This window comes from Pan troglodytes, chromosome 9 (assembly GCF_028858775.2).
Source record: "Pan troglodytes isolate AG18354 chromosome 9, NHGRI_mPanTro3-v2.0_pri, whole genome shotgun sequence".
Taxonomy (NCBI): Eukaryota; Metazoa; Chordata; class Mammalia; order Primates; family Hominidae; genus Pan; species Pan troglodytes.
This window is the reverse complement of record NC_072407.2, coordinates 52,845,618-52,856,474: the sequence shown is the minus strand read 5'-3', so window position 1 is coordinate 52,856,474 and position 10,857 is coordinate 52,845,618. Positions and strand designations below refer to the sequence as shown.

Here is a 10,857-nt window from a genome sequence, read left to right as displayed (position 1 = left end):
CTGGGATTACAGGCATGTGCCACCATGCTCGGCTAATTTTGTATTTTTAGTAGAGACAGGTTTTCTCCATGTTGGTCAGGCTACTTTCAGACTCCCAACCTCAGGTGATCTGCCCGCCTCGGCCTCCCAAAGTGCTGGGATTACAGGCGTGAGCCACCGCCCCCGGCCTAATAAATCGATCTTTAAAAACATCTTAATTGAGGTTCTCTAAAGGGAGCCTTTTAGGCAACATGCCCGCTAGGTGTACTGATTGCTAGGGTGGCTGGTATCAGGCGAATCGATGTGGCTCCCCCAGCCCCTTCCTGGGAGCATTCTGGAAAGACAGCGTGGAAACGCGCGCCGCCTGGTGGTCCCCGGAGCGGCCATGGTGCCCAGCCCCGCGGCCTCCCCCTGCCCTCGAACCCCGTGTCAAGCACCCGCGGATTCTCACTTCCTCTTCTTTCAGGGCGGCGGGCCCTTCTCCTGCACCTTGGCCTGGCGCTTCTTCTTGGCCTCCTCAGCCTCCGGTTTCTCCTCCGTGGCCACCTTGTAAGGCCACTTGGGTATCCGCAGGTGGCCACTGTCCTTGGTGCTGCCCTTCCACGCCGGCCTCTGGGGCTGGAAGGTGGGCGCGGGCGCCTTGCTGAGGCGGATCCGGGGCACCACCACGCCGGGCCATAAGCTGCTCCGCCACAGGCGCTGCAGGGACAGGAGACTGGCCTTCCGTGGGGCGGGGTCGGCAGAGCCCCAGGACCCTGGCAGCGGGACAGGTGGGAGGCCGGCTCTTGGGGAGCCCTCCCGGGAACCCGCGGCCTCTGGGCAGGGCCGCTTGTGCTGCTCTGCGCCCTCCGCTTCTCCCGCCTCCTGCGCCTGCCTCCCCACCCCCCGCCGCGTCGCCAGAATTTCCTGAGCCGTCTGGATTTCCTGCACCGCCAGTCGCCTCTTCCCCACGCACAGGGAGCTCTGGGGGCACACGGTCTGGCACGCGAGGGCCACGGCGGGGCTGTTAGAGGCTGGTGGTCATCCTGACCATGTGGTCCAGGGCGCCCCGGTCCTCCGGGCCACAGGTGGAGCGCGGCGTCAGCGCGGACTGCTCGCAGTCCCTGACCCTCTGCAGGCAGTTCTTCGAGCCCTCGATCATTGGCGCCCTCTCGTGGAGCGGAGGCAGCTCAAGCTGGTACTTTTTCCCCAACCGCTGCTGGCAGGGGCGCTCCAGGAGCCTCTGCATGAGGCGGACGTGTAAGTGGCCACTCCTCTGGCAGCATCCTACGGCGGGGACCCTCGCGTGGACACCCGCCCCTGCCAGCTCAGAGCTCGGATGCCACTGGTTCCACCCTGCATGGCAGCTTTCAACCCGAACGCATCCATCCTTCAAGGTCAAGACCCAGGACATAGTTCAACAAGTAGTTGGTGATGATAGAATGCCCTGACTGGGCCAGAACAGCCTCTTTAGTAAAACAGCGCAGGAAAGTCATGAAGCAGATGCTCAGCTCCTTTCCTCATTTTCACTTTAATTCCGTGATGCCTCTGTGTCCGTCTGACGACATCTCTCTTGGGGTCTGGGACTCTGCTGGTCTTCAATGCCTACTGAGAAGGGTTCCTGGCCATCATCAGGCATGAACCAAAGCCCTCCGTCCTCAACGCGGGATCCCTGGGCAAGTGGCATCAGCCACACCAGGAAACCTGTTCTTCTGCTCATTCTTGGGCCCCACCCCAGGCCTATTCAAAGAAAGACTCCAGCGGCCGGGTTTGGCAGCCTGTGTTTCCACCAGATCTGTGTTAAAGCTCAAAAGAACCAGCCCAGGTGATGCTGACGCAGGAAGCGCAAGGCTGAGAGCCAGTGTCTAAGGCAACTGTGCCCATGGGGCCAGGGGCAGCTCCTGCCTGTGCAGCTATGATTAGGGTTGCGTTCCCCTCCCTGTCCTGCCAGTTGACTTCGATGTGGTGGCACTCAGCTAAGGCCACCAGGGTATATCCACAAAGCCGTGGTAGCAGGCGACATCAAGGCCGGTCTAGCCATTGTGGTCAGCTCCTACGTCTTCTCAACGCTCACCCCCCGCCGCACCAACGTCTGCAGCAGCCCCACGCCTCCAAGACGCCCTCCTCCAGGACGCCCTCCTCCAGGACGCGCTCCAAGCCCTCGACACCATGCTCCTCCTCCTCCTGGAAAGGGTAGAAAGAGTCGTCCTAGGTGATGCTGCGGGTGTCGGGCAGACTGGAGAAGTCCTGGAACTCTTTGCAGTCAGCACGGTCCTCCTCGACCTGTGTGCCTAGGAGTGGGGACGGCGGTGGCAGGGTCACGCAGCGCTCCCCGCCACCCTGTGGCTGGGTCCCAGCCAGCAGCACCATGCCGGCGGCCTGAGGCGTGGGCGGGGGGCTTAGGCTCTGTCAGGCGGGAAAGTCTGGTGCGTGCCAAGGTCCCTGCTTCTTGCTTCTGCGTCCTCAGGGAAGCCCTAGCTCTGGCACCCAGCCCGGTGGAAACTTCCCTTCTTTTACATTATTAAGTTTGTTTTTATTTTAATTTTTTAAGACATTGATAAATCACTTTCTGATTTTTGAGATTAAAAATTAAATAATTTTCAAGTTTACCCTTTTTAAATTTTTTCACTATTTTAATGCTTTTATTTTTTGTATATTTTAATTATTGTAATTAATATCTTCTATTATTATGGAAGATTTTAGAAAAGTCTTTTCCCCTAATGAAGTCTAATTAATTAACTCTTATTTATTCTCTATCTCAAATACGTACTTTAACCTTTGAGAACACTTTATGTTTTGACACTCTTGTTACTTATGTGACATTTTAACTATTATTCTTCACTTTTCTGGTGAATTTTTAATGTCATTCAAAGGGGACATCTTTCTACAGTGAGAATTAAACAGTTCTCACAAATATTCTCAAGTATTAGGAGTTTCACCTTCCAATGGTATGTTAAGTATGTTCTCCTTCCCTTCTAATGCATATTCTCCGCCCCCCGCCCCCAGCTAATTTTGTAATTTAAGTAAAGGCAACCATCAAAAGGAAGTTTCAACCCTGTGAGTTGAATGCACACTTAACAAAGAAGTTCCTGAGAATGCTTCTGTCCAGTTTCTATAAAGATATTCCCTATTCAAAAGAAGGCCTCAAAGCAGTTCAGATATTCCCTTGCAGATTCTACAAAAATAGTGTTTCAAATCTGCTCTATCAAAAGGAAGGTTCAACTCTGTGAGTTGCATGCACACATCACAAAGAAGTTTCTGAGAATGCTTCTATCTAGTTTTTATGCGAAGATATTCCCATTTCAACCAAAGGCCTCAAAGTGCTCCAAATATCCACTTGCAGATTCTACAAAAAGAGTATTTCAAAACTGCTCTGTCAACAAGAAAGTTCAACTATGTGAGTTGAATGTACTCATCCCAAAGAAGTTTCTGAAAATGCTTCTGTCTAGCTTTTATGTGAAGATATTCCTGTTTCCAACGAACGCCTCAAAACGGTCCCAATATCCACTTGCAGATTCTACAAAAAGCGTGTTTCAATACTGCTCTATGAAAAGGTATGTTCAACTCTGTGAGGTGAATGCAATTGTCACAAAGAAGTTTCTGAGTATGCTTCTGTCTAGCTTTTACGTGAAGATACTTCCTTTTCCACCATAGCCCTCAAAGCGCTATAAATGTCCACTGGCATATTCTACAAAAAGAGTGTTTCAAAACTGCTCTATCAAAAGAAAAGTTCCACTCTGTGAATTGAATGCACACATCACAAATTAGTTTCTGTGACTGTTTCTATCTAGTTTTTATGCGAAGATATTCCTGTTTCAACCGTAGGCCTCAAAGCACTCCAAATATCCACTTGCAGATTCTACAAAAAGAGTGTTTCAAAACTGCCCTATCAAAAGGAAGGTTCAACACCATGAGTTGAAGGCCCACATAACAAAGAAGTTTCTGAGAATTCTTCTGTCTAGTTTTTATGTGAAGATATTCCCGTTTCCAATGAAGGCCTCAAAGCCGTCCAAATATTCACTTTCAGATTCTCCAAAAAGAGTGTTTCAAAACCGATCTATCAAAAGGAAGGTTCAACCCTTTGAGTTGAATGCCCACATAACAAACTAGTTTCTGAAAATGCTTGTGTCTAGATTTTATGTGAAGATATTTTCGTTTCAACCGTAGGCCTCAAAATGCCCCAAATATCCACCTGTGTATTCTACAAAAAGAGTGTTTAAAAACTGATCTATCAAAAGGAAAGTTCAACTGTTTGAGTTGAATGCCCACATGACAAAGTAGTTTCTGAGAATGCTTCTTTCTAGATTTTATGTGAAGATATTTTAGTTTCAACCATAGGCCTCAAAGTGCCCCAAATATGCACCTGCATACTATAGAAAAAGAGTGTTTCAACACTGATCTATCTAAAGGAAGGTTCAATTCAGTGAGTTGAGCACACATCACAAAGAAGTTTCTCAGAATGTTTGTCTAGTTTTTATGTGAAGTTATTTTCGTTTCCAACGAAGGTTTCAAAGTGGTCCAAATATCCACTTTCAGATTCCACAAAAAGTGTTTCAAAACTGCTCTATGTAAAGGTATGTTCAACTCTGTGAGATGAATGCAATCATCGCCAAGCAGTTTCTGATAATGCTTCTGTCTAGTTTTTATGTGAAGATACTCCCATTTCATCCGTAGGCCTCAAAGCGGTCCAAACATCCGCTTGCAGATTCTACAAAAGGATTGTTTGAAAACTGCTCTATTAAAAGGAAGGTTCAACTCTGTTAGTTGAATGCACACATCAGAAGGAAGTTTCTGAGAATGCTTCTGTCTAGTTTTTATATGAAGATATTCCCGTTTCCACCAAAGGCCTCCAAGCTGTCCAAATATCCACTTGCAGATTCTACAGAAAGAGTGTTTCAAAACTCCTCTATGAAAAGGTATGTTCAAGTCTGTGAGTTGAATGCAAACATCACAAAGAAGTTCCTGAGAATGCTTCTGTCTAGTTCTTAGGTGAAGATATTCCTTTTTCCACCAAAGGCCTCAAAGAACTTCAAATATCCTCTTGCAGATTGTACAAAAAGAGCTTTTCAAAACTGCTCTATGAAAAAGTGTGTTCAACTCAGGGAGTTGAATAAAATCTTCAGAAAGAAGTTTCTGAGAATGCTTCTGTCTAGTTTTTATGTGAAGATACTTCCTTTTCGACCATAGCCCTCAAAGCACTCAAAATGTCCACTTGCAGATTGCACAAAAAGAGTGTTTCAAAACTGCTCTATCAAAGAAAAATTCAACTCTGTGAGTTGAATGAACACATCACAAAGAAGTTCCTGAGAATGCTTCTGTCTAGTTTTTATGTGAAGATATCCCCGTTTCAAACATAGGCCTCAAAGCGTTCCAAATATCCATTTGCTGATTCTAGAAAAAGAGTGTTTTAAAATAGCTCTATTAAAACAAAGGTTCAACTCTGTGAGTTCAATGCACACATCACAAAAATGTTTCTGAGAATGCTTCTGTCGAATTTTCATGTGAAGATATTCCAGTTTCCAACGAAGGCCTCAAAGCAGTCCTAATATCCACTTTCAGAATCTACAAAAAGAGTGTTTCAAAACTGCTCTATGAAAAACAGGGTTCAACCCAGTGAGTTGAATGCACACATATTAAAGAATTTCCTGAGAATGCCTTTTTCTACTTTTTATGTGAAGATATTCCATTTCTAGCGAAGGCCTCATAGCAGTCCAAATATCCACTTGGAGATTCTACAAAAAGAGTGTTTCAAAAATGCTCTGTCAAAAGGAAGCTTCAACTCCGTGAGTTGAATGCATACATAACAAAAAAGTTTCTGAGAATGCTTCTTTCTAATTTTCATGTGAAGATATTCCCGTTTCAAACGCAGGCCTCAAAATTCTCCAAATATCACCTTGCAGATTCTACAAAAAGAGTGTTTCAAAACTGCTCTACCAAAACGAAGGTTCAACTCAATGAGCAAAATGCAGACATCACAAAGAAGTTTCTGAGTATGCTTCTGTCTAGTTTTTATGAGAAGATATTCCCGTTTCCAACGAAGGCCTCAAAGCGGTCCCAATATCCACTTGCAGATACTACAAAAAGAGTGTTTCAAAACTGCCCTATCAAAAGGATTGTTCAGTTCTGTGAGTTGAATGCACACATCACAAAGAAGTTTCTGAGAATGCTTCTGTCTAGTTTTTATGTGAAGATATTCCCGTTTCCAACGCAGGCCTCAAAGCAGTCCAAATATCCACTTGCAGATTCTACAAAAAGAGTGTTTCAAAACTGTTTTATCAAAAGAAAGGTTCAACTCTGTGAGATGAATGCACACATCACAAGAAGTTTCTGAGAATACATCTGTCTCGTTTTTAAATGAAGATATTCCCCTTTCCAAAGAAGGTCTCAAAGCGGTCCAAATATCCACTTGCAGATTCTACAAAAACAGTGTTTCAAAACTGCTCTACGGAAAGGTATGTATAACTCTGTTAGTTGAATGCAATCTTCACAAGAAGTTTCTGAGAATGCTTCTGTCTAGTTTTTATGCGAAGATATTCCCGTTTAAACCGTGGGCCTCAAAATGCACCAAATATCCACACTCATATTCTACAAAACAAATGTTTCAAAAATGCTCTATCAAAGGGAAGGTTCATCTCTGTTAGTTGAATGCACACATCACAAACTAGTTTCTGAGAATGCTTCTGTCTAGTTTTTATATGAAGATATTTCCTTTTCTACCATAGGCCTCACATAGCTCCAAATATCCACTTGCAGATTCTGCAAAAAGAGTATTTGAAAACTGCACTATCAAAAGGAAAGTTCAACTCTGTCAGTTGAATGCCCACATTACAAAGAAGTTTCTGAGAATTCTTCATCTAGTTTTTATGTGAAGATATTCCCGTTTCCAACGAAGGCCACAAAGTGGTCCAAATATCCAATTGCAGATTCTACAAAAACAGTTTTTCAAAACTGCTTTAAGAAAAGGTATGTTCAACTCTGTGACTTGAATGCAAACATCACAAAGAAGTTTCTGATAACGCTTCTCTCTAGTTTTTAGGTGAAGATATTTCCTTTTCCACCGTAGGCCTCAAAGGGTTCCAAATGTCCACTTGCAGATCCTACTAAAAGAGTGTTTCAGAATTGCTCTAAAAAAAGAAAGGTTCAACCCTGTGAGTTGAATGCACAGATCAGAAGGAAGATTCTGAGAATGCTTCTGTCTAGATTTTATGTGAAGATATTCCAGTTTCAACCATAGTCCTCAAAGCGGTCCAAATATCCACTTGCAGATTCTACAAAAAGAGTGTGTGAATACTGCTCTATCAAAAGAAAGGTTCAACTCTGTGAGTTGAATGCACACATCACAAAGAAGTTTCTGAGAATGCTTCTATCTAGTTTTTACGTGAAGATATTCCCGTTTCCACCGTAGGACTCAAAGCTCTCCAAATATCCACTTGCAGATTCTACAAAAAGAGTGTTTCAATACTGCTCTATCAATACAAAGGTTCAACTCTGTGAGTTGAATGCACACATCACAAAGAAGTTTCTGAGAATGCTTCTATCTAGTTTTTACGTGAAGATATTCCCGTTTCCACCGTAGGACTCAAAGCTCTGCAAATATCCACTTGCAGATTCTACAAAAAGAGTGTTTCAATACTGCTCTATCAATACAAAGGTTCAACTCTGTGAGTTGAATGCACATATCCCAAAGAAGTTTCTGAGAATGCTTCTGTCTAGTTTTTATGTGAAGATATTCCCATTTCCTACGAAGGCCTAAAAGCAGTCCAAATATCCACTTGCACATTCTACAAAAAGAGTGTTTCATAACTGTTCTATCAAAAGGAATGTTCAACTCTGTGAATTGAATGCACACATAACAAAGAAGTTCCTGAGAATGCTTCTGTCTAGTTTTTATGTGAAGATATTCCCGTTTCCAAAGAGGGGCTCCAAGCGGTGCAAATACCCAGTTGAGGATTCTACAAAAAGTGTGTTTCCAAACTACTCTTTCAAAAGGAAACTTTAATTTTCTGAATTGAATGCGCAAATAACAAAGAAGTTTCTGAGAATGCTTCTGTATAGTTTTTATGTGAAGATATTCCCGTTTCTAATGAATGCCTCAAAGCGTCCAAATATCCACTTGCAGATTATACAAAAACAGTGTTTCAAAACTGCTCTATCAAAAGAAAGGTTCAAATCCGTCAGTTGAATGCACACATAACAAAGGAGTTTCTGAGAATGATTCAGTCTATTTTTTATGTGAAGATATTCCCTTTTCAACCGTAGGACTCAAAGTGCTCCAAATATCCACTGGCAGATTCTACAAAAAGTGTGTTTCAAACCTGATCGATCAAAAGGAAGGTTCAGCCCTGTGAGTTGAATGCACACATCACAAAGAAGTTTCTGAGAATGCTTCTGTCTAGTTTTTATGTGAAGATATTCCAATTTCCAACGAAGGCCTCAAAGTGGTACAAATATCCACTTGCAGATCCTCCAAAAAGAGTGTTTAAAAACTGCTCTCTGGAAAGGTATGTTCAACTCTGTTAGTTGAATTTTATCATCACAAAGAAGTTTCTGAGAATGCTTCTGTCTAGATTTTATGTGAAGATATTCCCGTTTCATCCATAGGCCACAAAATGCACAAAATATCCACATGCAGATTCTACAAAAAGAGTGTTTCAAAACTGCTCTATCAAAAGCAACGTTCAACTCTGTGAGTTGAATGCACACATCACAAAGTAGTTTCTGAGAATGCGTCTGTCTAGTTTTTATGTGAAGATATCCTGATTTCCAATGAAGGCCTCAAAGCAGTCCTAATACCCTTTTGCAGATTCTACAAAAAGAGTGTTTAAAAACCACTCTATGAAAAGACATGTTAAACAATCTGAATTGAATGCAATCATCACAAAGAAGTTTCTGAGAATGCTTTTTTCTGGTTTTTATGTGAAGATATTCCCCTTTCAACCACAGGCCTCAAAGCGGTCCAAATATCCACTTGGAGATTCTACAAAAAGAGTGTTTCAAAACTGCTCTATCAAAAGTAAGGTTCAACTCTGTGACATGAATGCATGCATCACAAAGAACTTTCTGAGAATGCTTCTGTCTAATTTTTATGTGAAGATATTCCCCTTTCAGCCGTAGGCTTCATAGTGCTCCAAATATCCACTTGCAGATTCTACAAAAAGAGTGTTTCAAATCTGCTCTATCAATAGGAAGATTCAACTCTGTGAGTTGAATGCACACATCACAAAGAAGTTTCTGAAAATGCCTCTGTCTAGTTTTTATGTGAAGATATTGCCGTTTCAACATTAGGCCTCAAAGCGCTCCAAATATCCATTTGCAGATTCTACAAAAAGAGTGTTTCAAAGCTGCTCTATCAAAAGGAAGTTTCAACCCTGTGAGTTGAATTCACACATCACAAAGAAGTTTCTGAGAATGCTTCTGTCTAGTTTTTATGTGAAGATATTCCCGATTCCAATGAAGGCCTCAAAGCACTCCAAATATCCACTTGCAGATTCTACAAAAAGAGTGTTTCAACACTGCTCTATGAAAAGGAATGTTCAACTTCATGAGTTGAATTCAATTATCACAAAGAAGTTTCTGGGAATGCTTCTTTCTAGTTTTTATGTGAAGATACTTCCTTTTCCAGCATAGCCCTTAAAGCACTCCAAATGTCAACTTGCAGATTCTAGAAAAAGAGTGTTTCAAAACTGCTCTATTAAAAGAAAGGTTCAACTCGGTGAGTTGAATGCACACATCACAAGGATGTTTCTGAGTATGCTTCTGTCTAGATCTTATGTGAAGATATCCCGTTTCTAACAAAGGCCTCAAAGCAGTCCAAATATCCCCTTGCAGATACTACAAGAAGAGTGTTTCAAAACTGCTCTATCAAAAAAAAGGTTCAACTCTGTGAGTTGAATGTACACATCACAAAGAAGTTTCTGAGATAGCTTCTGTCTCATTTTTATGTGAATATATTCCCGTTTCCAATGAAGGCCTCAAAGCAGTCGCAATATTCACTTGTAGATTCTACAAAAAGAGTGTTTCAAACCTGTTCTATGAAAAGGTATGTTCAACTCTCTGAGTTGAATGCAATCATCACAAAGAAATTTCTGAGAACGATTCTGTCTAGTTTTTATGTGGAGATATTCCCGTTTCAACCACATGCCTCAAAGCTCTCCAAATATCCAACTGTAGAGGCTACAAAAAGAGTGTTTCAAAACTGATTTATGAAAAGGTATGTTCAACTCTGTAAGTTGAATGCCATCATCACAGAGAAGTTTCTGACAATGCTGCTCTCTACTTTTTATATGAAGATATTCTCGATTCCAAAAAAGCCTCAAAGCAGTCCTAATATCAACTTGCAGATGCTATAAAAGGAGTGTTTCAAAACTGCTCTATCAAAAGGAAGGTTCAACTCTGTGAGTTGAATGCCCACATAACAAAGAAGTTTCTGAAAATTCTTCTGTCTAGATTTTATGTGAAGATACTCCCGTTTCCAACGAAGGCCTCAAAGCCATCCAAATATGCACTTGGAGGTTCTGCAAAAACAGAGTTTCAATACTGCTATATCAAAAGGAAGGTTCAACTCTGTGAGTTGAATGCACACATAACAAAGAAGTTTCTTAGAATGCTTCTCTCTTGTTTTTAGGTGACGATATTCCCATTTCCAGCGAAGGCCTCAAAGCAGTCCAAATATAAACATGCAGGTTCTACAAAAAGTGTGTTTCAAAACTGCTCTATAGAAAGGAAGGTTCAACTCTGTGATTTCAATGCAAACATACGAAAGAGTTCCTGAGAATGCTTCTGTCTAGTTTTTATGTAAGGATATTCCCGTTTCCAACAAACACCTCAAAGCAGACCTAATATCCACTTGCAGATTCTACAAAAAGAGTCTTTCAAAACTGCTCTATCAAAAGAAAGTTT

At 42.3% G+C, this 10,857-nt stretch overlaps 1 pseudogene; it reads right to left on the bottom strand.

Moving 5' to 3' along the window:
- Nucleotides 1-407: 407 nt before the first annotated feature.
- LOC746020 (ankyrin repeat domain-containing protein 33B-like) lies at nucleotides 408-2,328 on the bottom strand (annotated as a pseudogene).
- Nucleotides 2,329-10,857: the final 8,529 nt, after the last annotated feature.